Genomic DNA, 13,379 nt, shown 5'->3' with positions numbered 1-13,379 from the left:
ACATTTTCTAGTTCCATCAACTCTTTATCAACACATAAAAATAACACTTTAAAGATGTTTATTTTTACAAGTTACATTAGGTGAAGAATATAGCTGAACAATATGGCTGAACACATATGGAAATGCTTAAGCAGCAGCTCCATTTTCTGTCCAAGAAGTCTGTAGACAAACACAATAAACTTAAGTTACACACACGACAACTCAGTGTACTACACCAAAAAAAAAAAAAAAAAAAACACAACAAAGAGAAAGACAAAAAAGTGTGTTTTCATAAAAAACAAACTTCATTTATTTTGTAGGAGGACCATCTGAGAGAGGAGGGAGTAGCTGGAACAGACAAGTACAAAAATAGCAAAATATAATTAAGGAGGATAAGGCACCAAAGACGAGCCTTACCAAGCAAGATCACATCTTCATCCAGCCCGTACCGTGTCTCGGGCAGCGGTCAGAGGGCAGTGCCCAAGGAGCAGCTGTATTCCCCAACACATTCCCCAAGCCTGCAACAACTTGTAGCTTAAGACTTCCACATGCCAGGTCTTCTGCACCGGTACGAAACAGACTTTATAGATCTTTCTTCCAAGAATATATCCAACCGCTTTCATGCAAACCCTCAGCACCAGAGTCTTGTTGCAACAGCTGCCACATTGTATTCATCATGCAAAGAAGTATTTATTTTTGTTTATTTTGAACTTCCTACTGCCATTTGATGTACCTACTTTTTGTTAGGGAATGAAAGAGCAATGGGGAATGATTGCTTCTCTTCTGTCCCACTCAGGCATCTTTTCTTCAGGCCCAGATGTTCTTCATTTGCAAGCTCCTCCATAATCTGTTACTGGGGGAGGCAGTACCTCGTTTAGCCATAGCTGTAAACAGAGATAACTCCATTTTCTCATGTTACTCTACATTTACTGATGCCGAGTTTAACCTGCCAGTTTATTTTCGAATCACGCAGTACCATAAGGTAGGTACTTTTGCAGCTTTAGAGTTGACTATGCCAAAATGCATCTCAATCACTCGGACATTGTTATTTCTCTATCCATTGCCTTCCTCAGATCATTTGTGAGAGCGTTAAACAGCGCAGGACTCCTGGGCACTCTAATGGTAATCACCCTCCACTGTAACGACGATTACTGCTTCATGTTTTCTCACCTTTTAACCAGTCACCGGTTTACTAAAGACCATTCTCTCTTATCCCCAGAAAGATCACTTGCCTTACAAAGCTGTGGCAAAGAACCATGTCAGAAGCTGGTTGAAAATCTGAGGATACCATAGGCACTGGAACACCCTCACCCAGATGTCCGCTGAGCCTTTCAAGTCCTTGAAGATTCATCAAGTGCAGCTTCCTTTTAGAAAAGACAGCTTGACTCCTCCACGCTCGTATAAAATCATGCGCCAAATAATTCTAATCTATATTATTCTTTTGACAACGCTGCACAATACAAAGCCAGATTTCTGCCTGCTGTTCCCCAAGCTCCCTGAAACCTTTTTGTAAGTTGGCATCGTATCAGCCCTATCTATTCTCTACCAGGGCTGAGGAGGTTTTAATTGAAAGGTTGCACACAAGCGTTAATAATTCAACAGTTTCTCCCTTGAATCCCGTCCTGGTCCCTGCAGCCAGTTATTGCTCACTGCGTTCTTAAATTCCTCCATTAATAGCTGGGTTTGAGATGGGTTCTGGTAAAGAAACCGTGAGGAGCGAGGATGCCTCAGAAACTCGTTTGTTCCTTTCTGCTCCACCTTCTGCAAGTGATTCTTTCACACCCTAGTCTTCAAGGCTTTTTGCAAACTTTTAGACAAGCTTCTTCTTCCCAACAGATTTGGAAAAGAACTGTTACTTTTTATACTTTCTGAAAGCTGTTCCTCTAAGTTTTTGGCGTTTCAAAGTGTTTGTTCTTTTCCGTCTTCCTCACTTGGCCATGACTTCAGCTTTTGGAAGGATGCCTCTGACTCTACAGCCTTTCTTCCCTGCTGTTCCACATCATAACTTTGCTCTCTCTCAACCGGCTTTCGATAGGGCTGAGGCATTTGCTCTGCAGTACAGAGCCTTCAAATCATCTTCACACTACCTACAAACATTTCACCCTTTTCGCTGCTCCTTTCCGTTTCTTTTTAACATGCTTTCTCATTCCGATGTACTTTCCCTTTTGAAAGCAAGTATCACTTCCCCGAAGTTTTCGGCTTGGATTACTTCTGCTAGGATCTGTAAGTACACTGGTGTTCACACTTACGGAGGGCCACTGGCAGTAAAATTTTGTACCGAGTTCTGCACAATTCCCAGGAGAAAGTCAAACGTATCTCCCTCTCTCTGGATTCCCTGACCAGACATTTCCCACAGGTGTCATTCTTCGTGCCTAAGAGGACTGGGGTGCCGGTTTTCTCCCATTGGGTTTCCTACTTTAAAGCTACGTACTCTGTATTATTCTATACTTCCTATCTACAAGTTCCAAGAATTTCTAATCTTAAGGACGCTGTTATTAATACAGTTATTTTCCTGATTTGACATTTAGCTTTAAGACACCACACTATTCCCCCATGGGTTTGAACCACTCTGTCATTTTTATGTAACCTATAACTCGGTACGAGGGTGTTCCCATTGATATTTTCCGTCCATCGACTTTCTTATAGCCCTATTCAACAGTCTCACACAAAACCCAAACTTCCTAAGTCATCCACCTTACTGCTTAAGATTTCAGAGTCTGTCTAGAAATACATACACATTTGGTCCAATTTTCTTCTTTTTTCATGTTATGTCAATCCTAATCTAAGGGGAAAAACTGTCTGTCATATGATGAAAATTTTCAATGACAAAGTAAACGTGGTGGGTACGAGTTTCAGTGATAAACCAAAACAGCTATGTTCAAGAAGAGCTGGGAAGTGTTGCTTGAATAATTATCTAAAAAATTCTTGCATCAAGCATTTTAGTTTCTTCTGGACTTCTGAAGTTTTCTGCTATTATTTGCCAACAAAAAAGGACTACAGATACGTATGATAGGAAAAAGGAGCCAGCAAGCCTATTTTCTACTAGTCATTACAGACGAGAGACACCACCTACGCTAATTAAGCCAGCAGCCCCAGGGGAAGGAGAGAAATCTTCTGGTGTCTTGATTTTGGGGTTAACTTGTATATATTTGAGAAACTTATATGACCATGACAATGTACTTTGAAATTTTTCCATGTTTATTATAATTTCAACGTGTCCCTGAACCCACACGCTAAAATGCACATGAGAACAGATCTGATCATCAGCGCTTCTTAAGTCTCTTAAAAGGAAAAAAAAACAAAGAAGAGTAATTTATCATACAGAGCTACATGGAAGTCTAGAGGGGAGGAAAGCCAGTAAAATCACTGGAGAAAGGCTGCATCTACTGCTCTGAATGACGTACTTCGATACTGAGAAAGAGAAGAACAAATATAGTTACAAAACTGGTGTTGGATTTCATTTCCTACCACCCAAAACCTGACACTCGATAACCTGCCACTCTTGAAAAGCAGATAGTTCAGCTCATTCCTCAGTTTATCAAGTTGAGTTTTCCCTGTTCATTCTACAGAAAATGTGAAAGTTATTAATTACTCTTCAAGAAAGGTAATTAGTATTGAGCTATTATTCATCATCTACGTCCAGAATACCTGTTTGCATTACTTCTGTTATGTTGTCCTTAGTAAATACATAAACATCAAGAAAGATGAATCCACAGGACAGAAACATTTCTGCTTGTCTCAAGACATTAAAAATAATTGCTCTCTTTGGAAGCTCAGGATCAAACACCTCACTGAATGAAACATTTGCTTTAGAACCTTGAAGAAAAGCAACAAATGACAGGACCTTGCCAGCGCTTTATTTACATTGCTCACTGAAAAAGAACGATGACAGTTATTTAACCCTCACCAGCTCCTCCTGTTGGTGTTCATGTCGATGCTGATCAAGTTTGACACCCCAAAATAGCACGTCAGTAAGAAAATAAACTATGACTGAAAACTTGTCATTAAGTATGATTTTTGGTTTTGAAACGTCTGTTATGCTAATACTACTGCCTTTTTTCACAGTATTAAATGAGCAAGGTAAGGAAATAGCTGAAAACCTGAATGCTGGCCATGTTACAGACAACATTTTTAGGTCAAAGGCTAAGTCCTTGAAGAAGGAAAGACAAAGTTACCAGAGAGAACAAAAAGCATTAGCCCTTATATCACACACACACTGGTTAAACATATCAGATGACTACACAGTGAGTTACGAAACAGGATTTCAGCATCAATAAGTATTTAAGTGTTATTGTTCATTCAGCTGAGCCCTCCGTTACCCTACCGCTGTTCCTGAAGCTGCTATGGTTATACAGACCTTATCATACCTAGCACTTGAAAGAGCACAGAAAATGAAGTGATGAAAGTTTTCCAGTTATTACACTATATTTCACACCATATTTTAAATTGTCTTGAGTAACACCTACTACCTACCGCTCTAAGTCACACCAAGGAAGCTGCAGCATTTGCCAGTTAGTTATTCAGCACTGACTCATCCCGAGAAGAAAACTATGGGCCTTGCAGTTACACTTTTTACAGTGTTTGAGAGCACAATATCCAGCAATGAGAACAAAGAAAGGCAGGGGCCCAGGCAAGCCAGACCCACCGCTTCCTACGGCCTTTGTTACTCCAAGTAGTAACAGCAATCCTAGGACAGACTTTCTGTCACATCTCCGAGATGTAGCTGCAGGGACGGTCCATGAACCGCACCACACTCAGCACAGACCTCTCCTGTTAAGAATTTCAGTTGTATGATTTAAGTGTTTACATTTTCATTTACCATTTATCATAAAGCCTACCAGTAGAATAACAAATACCAAAGAAGGCAAATTAACACAAAAATAAAGGAACACACAGGACACCGTGAGAACAGGTTTAAGGGGGAGGGGAAATGTTTACATCATCTTCCAGAGTAAGCTGAAGGAATTCTGGATGCTCGGGACAATATGGCCCAAGGGAAATGGTAATGGGAGAGAAATAAATTCTTTCACCTCTGGGTTGAAATCGAAGTCAGGCTGGTAGTAGCCAAGAACCATTAGCTTAACATCTGCTAGCTGTTTGGTAACCCATGTGAAGTGAGTTATATTCCTTAGCATCCACATCACAGCCCCACTAATTGGCACCACATTGGCAATCTAAACAGAGAGGTTAAAGTCTGAACATACAGCAAGCATGAACTACAAGATTAGTCAACTTCAGTTTTGAGTACATATGTGATAAATTATACATTTGGTATATGTAACTCCATCTAATTGCCCCACCATCCTGTTCTGCCCTCAGAATAAAATCGTAAATCCAAGCAAGCCAACAAACTGTCAGCGTTCCCTTGTCAAGCGTACAGTTTCTGAATTACTAAGACACATTATTAAGTTCATTACAATTCAAAGTGCTTAAGCAACTGCTTAAATTTTAAGCAAAATACTGTACAGCATAAAGTTAAGTATGAGCTAAAGTGTTTGAATAACAGGTACCAATATCCATAAAAATAGTTATCTTCTTCTTAACTTCCCTTTCTAACTCAAAAATGCAACGCCCACTCAAAATGCAGTAACGATATAGTCTTATAAATCCAAATAACAACCAAGCTCTTTTCTCTTTGTCTTTCCTTCTTCTGCAGCTTCCCAACAAAGAAAGAGTGCAAAGGAACAAAGCTGACCTAAGAACAAGACCCATCAGCTTTTAGAAAATTATTCTTTGTATTGCCCCATGGTAAAACATTTGTGTCTGAGGACAAAAAAAAAAGTTATTCTCTCTTAATAAATAGCAATAAAAGAAAATTGATTTTTCATATAATCTGAATATGGCAGCATAAAAAACAGTCTAAACTACGAAGGAAGGAAACTCATGTTACACTTCAGAAACTGTTCCTGATGTTTACACATCACTTCAGTTTAAAGAACTGCTTATGATGGGAACATGATGAAAGCTGTTGAGCATGGAGATATAAACGAAGCCAAAAGAAGCATCTTTGCCAGAACTCTACTAGGAAACAGAATCACACAGTAAGTTCGTTTGGGAGGGACCTCTGGAGGTTTCCAATCCAATCGGCTGCTCAAAGGATGGCCAACTTCAAAGCTGGATGAGGTTGCCCAGGGACATTTTAGATGAAAGCACAGCACAGTACAATGCCGTGCAAAATCCACGTATAAAGAAATTGTTCTTGCTAGCCGAATACCCCTTTCATGTACCACTGCTCTGGAAAGATTCAAGTTCTAAGCTGTTTTGAGAAGTAATAATGGCTAGCTGCCATTAAGAACAGTGATAAACTGAAAAGGAAACAAACCTGATCTAAATATCCATTAGTACCAAGGTTCAGAGAACTCAACATGGTAGAATGCAGCCTCGAGGGCAGGAGACTGTCTGAGAGAGCTTGGAAAGTGTAATCCTCCCAAGATCCATGTTTTATCTTAGGTGGGAAAGGTACGCTCAGCCCTCATAAGCAAAGCGCAGGCAGTGACAGAAGGCCGGTCTGCAGGAAAGCAGACACCACCCCCCGCCCGCCCCGCCAGCCTGCATTCCACAGCCACCTTCAAAGGGATGGATTTTTCTCTTCTTGTGCAAGAAACACTTGCGGAGTTAACATTCAGAGAATTTGATAGTATCTAAGCTGCCTTAAACATGAACAGCCTGCTGCTTTTAGCACAGGCTGCTAACTGCTGCCTGGCTTACCTGTCCCCTGACCAGTTTAACTCACACAAAAAGATGCTGCCAGCTCCTAGCGTCCGCACGCATGCTGCCAAGGATCTTCTGTTCTTTTTTCAAGAACTTGGTGGACCAAGGGATCTCCTTCTTCAGAGCTGCAGTATGGCTGCCAGGCCTGCTCTCCGCCTCAGGCGGCAAGGATAACAACCTGCTTTTTCCCATCCCTGGCTACTAAAGCCTCTAAGGTGGATCTTTTCTTACGCTCTTCTATAACCTCGAGAAGTAGAATAGGATCATGCCACATCTTTTAAACGCCAGACAAATTTCTTCTGGTTGAAGACACGTTATTATTAGCTTCCTTTAAAATCGCACCACTGCAAATAATTATAACGACACTTGAGGTGGGATCTGCTGTGCCAACATCTGAAAGAGAATTAAGAAAGACTGTGATGACCATCAGGAGTCTAACACAAGCTGGAAGAAACCAGGCTAGCACCAAAGACATAGATAGTGCAACCGTTGTGCCTTTGGCTGCATTCAGCCCGCCAAGCTGCCGGTTCAGGATGTATTGAAGTAAATCTTCAGCACTAATTCACGATGCTACAGGAGTTAGTTGTATGATAAGGTTATAATCAAACAGTGTAGTGACCTGCTTTGTCGAGCAGCTCTAAGGTGCACTTCTGAACCCTCACGTAGGTATCAAGTAAGCACTGATACTCAAATAAATGTTTTCTCACAAAACCAAGTATAGAAATAATACCAAATTCATGAGTTTCCTGAGAGCAATTCCTCTCCATTTGGAAAACAGGAGGGGTCCAAGAAAGAAATCCTTCTCTGCAGGGGAGGCAGGCAGGAAGGAAGGAAATGGGAATTACATACACCTCTGGATAAGTCCCCCTTTAAAAAAAAGGAAGGAAATTAGAGTTAACGAAAAAGAGCATGTTTAGCATCACTGCACAAGCTGGGGGAAAAAACCTCGGAAATCCTGGCTAAAGATAATGCTGCCTCCTCCCGTCACCGATGGGCTTTCCGCAGTCACCGCGCCGGGGAGAGGGGAAAGGGCCATTTTTCACTCTTTCATTTGCAGCACCACTTTGAAGTTACCCACAAATCAGAGTCACTATTTGATGGTCACCTCTCCCTATGTCATCCTACGCTTTTTGGTAGTAGGGCTGTTAAAAAACCATGTGTTTTCACTTTTTTTTTTATATTAAAAAAGGATAACTCATAACTGAGCAGAGACAAAGGCTCTGTTGATACAACAACATGTGGATTAAATCCGAAAGGAGAAAGAAAGCTGTTCTATTAAACTGACAGTCCTGCACAGAGGGCTTATATCTAAATTGGTGTAATAAATCAAGAGAAAAGATTTCTCTTTGGCTGAAAGAACCATTTATTTAGGCATGAAACAAGAGCATTCTAAAATTGCTCTGGACGCTGTACACAAAAGGGTTTCTTCAGTTTTGTTCTTTTTTGCTTTCTTTTGTGTTTTAAGTATATCCCCAATGTTCTGCATTTGCTTTGCTTAAAAATATTTACTTTTTGGCGCTTAAACCTATGACAAGTCAGACAGCCAGCACCACTGGGCTCGTAGCTAAACTGCTCCTACTGAAAAGAAAAAAAAAAAAAAAGAAAGAAAGAAAAGTTGCTTTCTCCATTTACATTATTACATTAGGCAGAAGACTGGCCTAAATTTATGCTTTCCCCCATTATGCCCCTCTCTTGGGTTTCTAGAAACACATGTTCTACTTCTTCCCTTAAATTCTATTAGTAGCGGCTTTTTCACTCTTATTTAAGCAGGAAACACTCTCCAGTTGTTGCTACCTACCCGTATCAGACAGCAGTTTGTCCCACAATGTCTTCTGAGACCAAGACAACAACCTGCCGTATAGAATGTCGATCTGGAGGTAGGCTAACAGCAGGGAGGTGCTGAGGAAACCACGGTCCCAACGCCATCCTCAAAATCCTGCCCAGAAACACGCATTTGGTCTCCAGATCCCAAAAAGACAAGCCGCTGCTGATGCACAGCAAAAAATAAGGAGAACTTGGCAGAACATTTTAAGTACAACACTGATTGCAACCGTCTTTTTTAATAAAAATCAGATGGTACCTGGAGCTGATTTCAGAGCAAATGTAAAGATGACACTAGCATCTATACTACATTTAATACATCAAGCCATGAAGATGGCACTGGCTAACCCATGCAAACGTGTCACCACACAACTCCAGCTAGTCTTCAAAGAATGACAAAGACCAACACACAAATCATCATAAAAATAAACTTTCGGTTCCACACAAATGTTCTGTGAGAAAATATTTGCAGGAGATGCCACTCAATGCTGGAAGAAAGTATTTCATACAAGCACGCTGGAGCTCCTCTTCAGCACGTTCTGTGGATGCCACTGGCTGCTGGACTACTATTATTTTTTAGAACACCCAAACTGTATGTGCGGTAAAACACAAGAGAGGGCACCTACACATGGGGCAGAGTATAACACTGAGAGGGCGAAGATTTTGGCTGAAGCCTCTGCCTTTCAAAATGTCATTCCTAGTATCATTTAGAGAAATCACAAAAGTTGAGCTCTTCAAAAGCATTAAAAATACAATCCCCAGTCCCACAGATAAAAATGCTTTAGCCTCAGTAACTGTTTTTTTTCTAGCACAGAAGTCCGTATTTATTCCATTTCACCTTAAATTCCATTTGCCAGTCAGGCAACTAAAAATTTCCTCAGAAACTACAGCTGATGTGGTCACACGGACGCCGTCCCCGAGAGCCTGCCCGCTCTCACGGACGCCGTCCCTGCCTCGCCTGCTGCCCTCTTCCCAGCTCCCCAGAACAAGCCAGGGGCCACACAGCGGCCGTGGGGCCAGGCCTGGGCTGCTCGCCCTCCCTGTCCCAGCCTTTGCCCCGAGGAGCTGCTGTTGCCACCCTGCCGTGAGAGGTGGTGGGAGATGGGAAGCACACGAGTGATGTGCCTGCCTTCAGCCCCGGCTGTTTCGCAAGGCCACCCAGCCAAGACCCTTCTGTAAGCGCCGCTCGCCTTGTTCCAGTCCAGCCTTAGAGCCTGCAGGAGCCTCCCCGCGGTGCTGCTTTCCACACATCTGCAGGCACCCACGCGGTACCACGTCTCAGCTCAGCTTCTGCTGCTTCCTCACGTACCCTCTGGCTGGGACAGACGTGAAGGGCCCCTGAGAAGGAACACCTCGGCTTTCCTGCCTTACTCCAGGCAAGCTCTCTGCCAAAAAGCTAACAAGGAGCCATATTGGTGGGAAAGAAAGGGAAGGCGTGAGAGGAGATTAAAAACTAGGAAAGGAAAGATGGCCTGACAAGTACTTTTTCTAATTAGCCTGCTTTAATTTTGGAGAAGTGGAGGCTCACAGCCATTAGAGTTCATGGAAGCACTACGCAGTTCTTTGGGACACCAAGCAAAGTACTATCGTCTGGCTCTAGCACAGAATCTGCTCTGACGAACTCTCAGGTTGTCAATGTCTGCCATCTTCAACCCACAGAGGATAAAGCTGCCACCGCTGAGTAAAGCTAAACCCCTGGTAAGGAAGATGTGCCAGTCCCAGCTGGAAGGAATACTTCCCAGTAAGGAGGTGGTCAGTCAGCCAGACAACTGGTTTCTGCTCATAGCTGTTACTGCCCTATTCTGTGACCGTACTCAAATCAGATCCCCTGATCTCACCTCTCATCTTTGAGAGGTGCACACGAGCACCACCACCGAGCAGCTACGTAGAACCCAGCTACTAGCAGCAATGCTAACACAGAAGTGGGAATTCAGAGGCTAAGTAAAGCAATATATTAAAGCTGAGGTTTATGCTATGTAGGCACGGTTCCAGCATAGGAAACGTGCGCTGCAGTTTTGCCAAGCCTATCCAGTGTGGGTATGATTCAGTGCTAATTGCTCAGAAAAACGTTTCAAGTTACACCGGTTTGGTATGCTTTTTTAAAAGCAAAACAAGGTATGTTTTGGACAAAGCTAAGATTATGTTTATGTTTACAGACAATCTGACTCCTGCATATAAAGAATGCTTCTCCTTGGACAAAAAAACTAAAAACATCAAAAAAAGTCAAAAGCAATGCAAATGGTCTGGCTCTATAATCTTGCCAAAACAGAAGAAGCACCAAAGCAGCTGAGCAATAATCATGGTCTTAAATTTGACTTCCCTGACTCCTGCTTTGTTCAATATTTTAATTATATTTTTTAAAAAATCTAAACCACTTCAGATTTCAAAGCACATTTATATACATTGATTAATTCTCCCAAGGTAAAAATCATTATCCTCTTTATTACAGAAGGAAAGTGAAAGAAGAAATGATAAGCTATTCAAAGGCACAGAAAGAACTGAGGTAAGGGCTGCAATTAAAACCCAAGAGTTTCTGAAGCAACTTATTGTTTCTAAAGGATTTTTTTTTTTTTAAGATGATAGCAACAATACAAAAAAAAGTTCTAAAATGGACATACATTTAGGATCAAGGCAGTTTATGGGGTAAAGGCCGTGAGAAAAGCAAGTTATTTAAATTAATTAATCCACAGTTGGAAAACTATAGTGAATTATCTAATAGATTGTTGCTACGTTCCATACACAGCAGAAGCGTTAAATCAGCCCACAGCATAGTCAATCTCGCCTTGCATCATAAGATAGCGAAGCATACAGGGTAATCCATCTCCAGCTTCATACTGGGGCAGCAAATTACACTTGCATCAGGCCTCTTCTCTGAAGCGTATGCGGTGAATGCTGCCTGACGTTATTCAAGAGTGCCCTCTAACGAAGCTGCAGCTGCAGGTCAGAACACACACCAGGGAGACTAGAAAAACCCGAAATCAGGCTTTCCAGAAATTTCTCATTAAACACCAAGCTTTGTTTCCATTTGACCAAAAGGGGAAACCAGAGGATATACACTAACTGGTGGCTGCTCCTGCACAGACATTTTATATTTCCTTGTATTAGGCAAGCCCTCATGGGCATAGGGCATATAAATATCTCAGTAGGCAGCAGTACGAAAGAGAAAGATCCCAGTTCTCCCATTCTGAGAGAAGACAGGACACCAAATCAGATGGGGTCCCAGGGCAGTTAACCCAGTACAACTTTTGAATATAAACCGAGTTCTACACAATCTACTTTATCTGTAAGGAACTGCTAGGTAACTTTTCAACATAGGATGTCGTTCAATCAATCTTTACAAAAATAAGGAAATATCACGAATGAAGTTCACAAATCAAAATGGAATCCTCATAAATCTATTCCCTAATACACTGCTGTACCATAAAATATTGCTTTGAAAGGACATCTTCATCTGAAATATTTGAAAGGACGTCTTCATCTAAGAGTGATCACACAAACTGCAGTGATGAAACCGAATTTGCTACAAGTGTGTACAACTGGTTCATTGTCAAGTTCCCTTTCACTTACCTACATAAACTAATAAAACATCCTGCAAACAAAAGCTGTTTGTATTACTTTCAGAAACAAACTCCACACAGCAAAGCTGATACTGATCCTCAGAACAGAAATTACTTTTAATAATCTCGATGTCAAATTGTCAGAATAGGGCCGTTCCACTTAAAGACCTACCTATAAACATGCAAGGAGGGCACAGCTTCTCGGGGGCATCAGAACAGGCACAGCAGCCTATGCAATCACCGCACTCTCCCTCCTACTCCATCCTGCACCAAGGCACCCCTCTCAGTTGTCCCCCAAACAAATAAGGTGGGAGAGGTCGACAAAGTAATCGAAGTTGGAAATGATCCTTTTCTAAGCTCAGACAAGACAGAGACTAGAAAGGGCAGGAACTCCTTAAGCTGTGCTGCCCCCAACCTGCCAAATGTGGAGTTTGCCTCCATCCTACCAAATGTGGAGGCTGCCCCCAAACGCGGAGTCTGCCCCCAACCTGCCAAATGCCTTTGAACAGACTCGGAGCTACAGCAAACTCACCCCGAAGGAGGACGGCGAAGGTGTAACCTGCTGAGTGATGCTGGGGGAATTCCGCTGCCGCCACAGAGCTGCAAGGAAGCAAACAGGCCAGTTACCGTCCCGAGCTTTTTGTACACTGACCCACACAACACCCGAGCTCCACTGAAGCAATCCTAACTTAGGCATCTCGTTAAGTGCTACCTCGGAAGGACAGACTGGCAGGCATCTAATGTTTTCTTGAACCGGAGCCTTACGTACCTGCCAATACTTTTACTTCTTGCTAAACATCTTTACTGTAATGTTAAGATCATGCGGCTAAGAGTCACAAAAGACCACCAAGAACACCATCCCAATGATACAAAACATGCAGAGAACCATCGTCCTAATCCACGCAGGGTATCCGCTTTAGCAAACAGAACATCATCAGGAAACCTCCACTCCCATCCATCGGAATGGCCCAGTGGCAAAACAAAAACCAAACAATAACACTTTCAACTACGTGGCTACTAAAAACCTGCTTCGCACAGCCTGAAACAGCAGTTATTTATCCTGTAAAGCAAAATTGCACTCCTCTTCTCAAAAAGCCAAACCCATTTTCCTTTAGTTCGTAACAGTGGGAGATTTTAGTCCCCAAGGAATATTTTCCAAAAATTTACAGGCAATTGTATCATCTAAGAAAACCCACACGGAGCAGTTTTATACAGCAATCATTTCCCAAGCAGTTCCTCCTGTGCTCTCTCGCGCATTTTCAAACATTCCTCACAGCGCTGCTGTCTTCCAGGCAACTTTTTCCCCGACAT

The 13,379-nt window shown here is 42.2% G+C and overlaps 1 protein-coding gene across 1 annotated transcript in view; it reads right to left on the bottom strand.

Annotated features, from left to right (window-relative positions):
- The window catches only part of EXD3 (exonuclease 3'-5' domain containing 3), a gene marked incomplete at its 3' end in the record, with an annotated part of 300,929 nt that overhangs the window by 281,514 nt on the left and 6,036 nt on the right, over positions 1–13,379 (bottom strand). The window contains exons 2-5 of the mRNA XM_082327142.1: positions 12,601–12,668; positions 8,489–8,626; positions 7,421–7,557; positions 6,713–7,083 (exon numbers count right to left, since the gene is read on the bottom strand). The remainder of the gene's footprint in view (positions 1–6,712; positions 7,084–7,420; positions 7,558–8,488; positions 8,627–12,600; positions 12,669–13,379) is intronic.

Source organism: Platalea leucorodia (assembly GCF_965183815.1).
Source record: "Platalea leucorodia genome assembly, chromosome: 15".
Lineage (NCBI taxonomy): Eukaryota > Metazoa > Chordata > Aves > Pelecaniformes > Threskiornithidae > Platalea > Platalea leucorodia.
The sequence above is the reverse complement of the archived record's forward strand: the minus strand, read 5'-3'. Positions and strand labels throughout refer to the sequence as shown.